Here is a 6119-nt window from a genome sequence, read left to right on the forward strand (position 1 = left end):
GTCACAGTAGAAGTAAACCGAAGGAGAAAAACAATGGAAACCACAGACACAGACAGAAAGAAGAAAAGAAAAGTGTAGAAGAGAAATACCATGAAATAAAAAAAGAAAAGACTAGAGATGGTAGAGGTAATGCACAAACAAAAGAAGCCAATCTTAGTACCGTAAAGATGATGTGTTGTCTTGCTGAACAGAGCACGCAAATTCATACAGATATAAAAATGTATATGGATCAAGCATTTTCACGACTTGCATCTCAGTTGCAAACGAAAGTGGATAATATCTTAGATGACTTTAAGAACCATTTAAGGAAGGAAGTTGCTGAGTTTGATCGTACTGAAATACAAACACAAGCGGTAGATAAAGTGGAACAACAAAATAAAAATCAGATGGAAGCGCTTGAGTGTCAGGGAGGATATATTGAAAATAGCAAAACTAGGGAGGATACTAAACTAGTAAATGATTTGTTAGGAGATGATTCGGAGACTCCAGTAGTAAACCAATATGTTGGAAAGGAAGAAAAAGAAAGTGGAGAAAATATATGTGTCATTCCATTAGAAGAACAAGTTTTCAGTGAAAGTATTCAAAAGAGTTTATCAGAAGAGAAAGGCGAAAATACTGGAAAACAGAAAATAGAATATTATCCACAGAACTCCGGAAAATCCCTAAAGCTAAGTAATCATATAAGAAAATTGTATTGTTCGGTATGTCATCGAAAGAAAAATGGTAGACATCAATGTATGAGAAGAAGAAATAAGAAGAATTTTAAGAAGAAAAGGAAAAGGTTGACATCTGGTACGTTTGTAGAAAAATACCGAGCCCGAGAACAAGAAGAACGTGGAAGAAAACTGGTCAGTCAGTGTAAAGATGACGTAAGTCAAAGTAAGAAGTATCTTTTAGAGGGAATGGAAGGTATGAGTAACCCATCTGTGGCAATGTGCAATCCGTGCGGTCGACACAAAAATGAAGTGGAAAGAGACAGAAATGGAAAGATTCGAAATAGAAATAAAGAAATAAAGAAATCAGGATTCGGAATCCAGGATAGAGAAACTAGACGAAACGAAAAGAAAGAAATTCGAAGTTGGAAATGGAGGAAGAAAAAGATGAAGTTAAGAAATAAAAGACAAAGTAAAGTCAAAAAGAGAAGGATTCACTTAGGAAGAAAGAAAATGAGAAGGAAGAAGTTGAGAACAAACTGGAAGCATGTGAGACATAAAAAGGAAGGAGAAATAAAAATCAAAAGAGGACACAGCAACAGAGATACCAGTAAACCATTGCGATTGGAAAGGTTGTCTGAATTTGTATTTGATACCGGTTGAATGATTCGGGAAGAACTTTACAAATTTTGAAGTGGTATTGTGTTTAACATGTGCCAAAGTTAATATTATTTCATTATTGATAGTTTGATGTTTAATTTTTGTAGTTATTATCTTATAATGGAAGTTGGTGGTTCTACAAACTGTTATCGTTTATATGGAAAAGGAAACTATTCAGAAGTGTGCAATTGTGAATGTTAATTAACTGCAAGCCAAGCGAACTAAGTAACTTTAAAGTTAATTTAAAATTAAATAGTCGTATGTACAACGGATTAGTCGAAAAGGTTTACGAACTTCTAAATTTTATTCAGAAGAAGACAAATGTGAATATTGAATTTCAGAAAATTTTATCCAACGACAAAATTTTTTTCAGACAAAGGGGAGTCTGTAATGCGCCGCTATTCTTAACCTTCGCCGTAGCATTACATATTTCGAAGTGTGGTGATAAGCTTTCCGGTCTGTAACATATGATCTAAATTTAAAGAATGAAAACTTTTTCGAAGCGAAATATAAATAAATGAAAAAGATAGGTTGTTGATTTTAAAAAGTGTCGATTTGATGTTGATATTTGTAGTAAGTTTTCGAATTCCAGCAGAATATAAGCTACTATATGTTTATTTAAAGATAACTGTAACAGGTAATATGTATTTATTATTTAATTGTTATTTTGTGGAAGAAATGTGGCAATACACTATGAAATTCTAACTGAAAACTTAGGTCGGGAGAGACTTTCTTCCTCTCCCAATATTCTCTGCCACCATAAATATGGAATTTGAAATATAAAATATACAGATATAATCAAACTGTTCAAAATTTCATGTGTATATCAAACTCTATAATTTTGGATCATAGAAATGATAAATATACATTATAACGACAATACAGTTACGGAAAATTAAAGTGGATGTTACAATCGGGAAATTACATTTGGAAGTTATCAATTCAGTAATAAATTGAAGAAATCCATTTAATAATTTCATTAAAAAATAAAACCATGGTCTTCTAAACTAATTAATATACATATAAGGTTCATTATCCACGTACGTTGTTTTTCTTTCTGGAGATGCTCATTTACCAAATATGGTGGGAGTCGACTGACCTGGAAAATAAAATAAATAAAATATTAGTTAATGTAAATGGGTGAAATATATATATAGATTAAATGATATATACACATATATATAAAGAGTGAAAATAGAGTAATGTGAATATAAATGAGAAATATAAGATATGGTTATAATTGATAAAAGTACAGGAAGTCGTATACTTACCACGTATGTAACGAGATCTACAAAGGACACGTCGTGCGAAATCTAGGCTGAACCTGAAAGAAAGAAGAAATATAGAAAATAAATAAATAATGGATTTGTTAATAAATGAAGTTATGTTATAATTGATACTTACCGTAAACTGTAAATTATACATTTCCTTCATATGTTGCCTCACAACACACGAAGAATCGTGTTTCTTCTGATTGATCTATATTTCCTACTTTATAGAAATAGTGGGTGGCGACTCCGATGCGCAGGGCCAAAGCATTAACTAACATCTCAATTAGAATAATATTGTTTAAGAGGACTACGCTTTTTCTTTTCTATCGACAGTTTCAACTATAAATACTTTTAAGAATTTTCTGTGTACAAACGGGAAGAAAACAATAATCATACCATAAACTTTGAAGAGAAGACTAACTGTAAATAATAATTAGTACAGTAATAAAATTAGTAGTAAAGAATATGTGGATTATTTTAGTTTACTACAATATGGCGACCCAGCCAGGATTTTAATGTGATTACAACGTTGTGGGAAAGGAACAATGTGAAACTAACCTGTAGAATTTTTGTGAATAGTTTATTATGAAAAAAAAAATAATAAAAGGTGGTAGATAGAAAGAGGGGAAGAAGATGAGGCTCTTCCGAACTATAATTAAAGAGGAATAAAATAAATATGGAAGTAGAAATCAGAGAAATAAAAGGTGTTATTAAAAGCGAAGAGAAGAAAAAGGAAAGGAAAAGAATAAAGGAGAATACAGATGAAAAGAAGAGAAAAGAGAAGAAAATAGCAAAAAGTAAAATAGAAAATGTAAAAGATAAAGAAAACAGAAAATATAGGCACATAAAAGAAAGGAACGAAAAGAGAGAGAAGAAAATAGTGAAAGATGTAACAAAACATGTAACGGAAAAGAAGAAATCAAAGAAAAGTAAAAGTGATGCAGATGATACTAAAAAGGAGAGAAAACATAGAAGTGAAAATAAGGAAGAAACAAGAGAAAAGAAGAAAAGAAGACACCTAGGTCACAGTAGAAGTAAACCGAAGGAGAAAAACAATGGAAACCACAGACACAGACAGAAAGAAGAAAAGAAAAGTGTAGAAGAGAAATACCATGAAATAAAAAAAGAAAAGACTAGAGATGGTAGAGGTAATGCACAAACAAAAGAAGCCAATCTTAGTACCGTAAAGATGATGTGTTGTCTTGCTGAACAGAGCACGCAAATTCATACAGATATAAAAATGTATATGGATCAAGCATTTTCACGACTTGCATCTCAGTTGCAAACGAAAGTGGATAATATCTTAGATGACTTTAAGAACCATTTAAGGAAGGAAGTTGCTGAGTTTGATCGTACTGAAATACAAACACAAGCGGTAGATAAAGTGGAACAACAAAATAAAAATCAGATGGAAGCGCTTGAGTGTCAGGGAGGATATATTGAAAATAGCAAAACTAGGGAGGATACTAAACTAGTAAATGATTTGTTAGGAGATGATTCGGAGACTCCAGTAGTAAACCAATATGTTGGAAAGGAAGAAAAAGAAAGTGGAGAAAATATATGTGTCATTCCATTAGAAGAACAAGTTTTCAGTGAAAGTATTCAAAAGAGTTTATCAGAAGAGAAAGGCGAAAATACTGGAAAACAGAAAATAGAATATTATCCACAGAACTCCGGAAAATCCCTAAAGCTAAGTAATCATATAAGAAAATTGTATTGTTCGGTATGTCATCGAAAGAAAAATGGTAGACATCAATGTATGAGAAGAAGAAATAAGAAGAATTTTAAGAAGAAAAGGAAAAGGTTGACATCTGGTACGTTTGTAGAAAAATACCGAGCCCGAGAACAAGAAGAACGTGGAAGAAAACTGGTCAGTCAGTGTAAAGATGACGTAAGTCAAAGTAAGAAGTATCTTTTAGAGGGAATGGAAGGTATGAGTAACCCATCTGTGGCAATGTGCAATCCGTGCGGTCGACACAAAAATGAAGTGGAAAGAGACAGAAATGGAAAGATTCGAAATAGAAATAAAGAAATAAAGAAATCAGGATTCGGAATCCAGGATAGAGAAACTAGACGAAACGAAAAGAAAGAAATTCGAAGTTGGAAATGGAGGAAGAAAAAGATGAAGTTAAGAAATAAAAGACAAAGTAAAGTCAAAAAGAGAAGGATTCACTTAGGAAGAAAGAAAATGAGAAGGAAGAAGTTGAGAACAAACTGGAAGCATGTGAGACATAAAAAGGAAGGAGAAATAAAAATCAAAAGAGGACACAGCAACAGAGATACCAGTAAACCATTGCGATTGGAAAGGTTGTCTGAATTTGTATTTGATACCGGTTGAATGATTCGGGAAGAACTTTACAAATTTTGAAGTGGTATTGTGTTTAACATGTGCCAAAGTTAATATTATTTCATTATTGATAGTTTGATGTTTAATTTTTGTAGTTATTATCTTATAATGGAAGTTGGTGGTTCTACAAACTGTTATCGTTTATATGGAAAAGGAAACTATTCAGAAGTGTGCAATTGTGAATGTTAATTAACTGCAAGCCAAGCGAACTAAGTAACTTTAAAGTTAATTTAAAATTAAATAGTCGTATGTACAACGGATTAGTCGAAAAGGTTTACGAACTTCTAAATTTTATTCAGAAGAAGACAAATGTGAATATTGAATTTCAGAAAATTTTATCCAACGACAAAATTTTTTTCAGACAAAGGGGAGTCTGTAATGCGCCGCTATTCTTAACCTTCGCCGTAGCATTACATATTTCGAAGTGTGGTGATAAGCTTTCCGGTCTGTAACATATGATCTAAATTTAAAGAATGAAAACTTTTTCGAAGCGAAATATAAATAAATGAAAAAGATAGGTTGTTGATTTTAAAAAGTGTCGATTTGATGTTGATATTTGTAGTAAGTTTTCGAATTCCAGCAGAATATAAGCTACTATATGTTTATTTAAAGATAACTGTAACAGGTAATATGTATTTATTATTTAATTGTTATTTTGTGGAAGAAATGTGGCAATACACTATGAAATTCTAACTGAAAACTTAGGTCGGGAGAGACTTTCTTCCTCTCCCAATATTCTCTGCCACCATAAATATGGAATTTGAAATATAAAATATACAGATATAATCAAACTGTTCAAAATTTCATGTGTATATCAAACTCTATAATTTTGGATCATAGAAATGATAAATATACATTATAACGACAATACAGTTACGGAAAATTAAAGTGGATGTTACAATCGGGAAATTACATTTGGAAGTTATCAATTCAGTAATAAATTGAAGAAATCCATTTAATAATTTCATTAAAAAATAAAACCATGGTCTTCTAAACTAATTAATATACATATAAGGTTCATTATCCACGTACGTTGTTTTTCTTTCTGGAGATGCTCATTTACCAAATATGGTGGGAGTCGACTGACCTGGAAAATAAAATAAATAAAATATTAGTTAATGTAAATGGGTGAAATATATATATAGATTAAATGATATATACACATATATATAAAGAGTGAAAATAGAG

Source organism: Thermobia domestica, chromosome 10 (assembly GCF_964235325.1).
Source record: "Thermobia domestica chromosome 10, izTheDome1.hap1.1, whole genome shotgun sequence".
NCBI classification, from domain to species: domain Eukaryota; kingdom Metazoa; phylum Arthropoda; class Insecta; order Zygentoma; family Lepismatidae; genus Thermobia; species Thermobia domestica.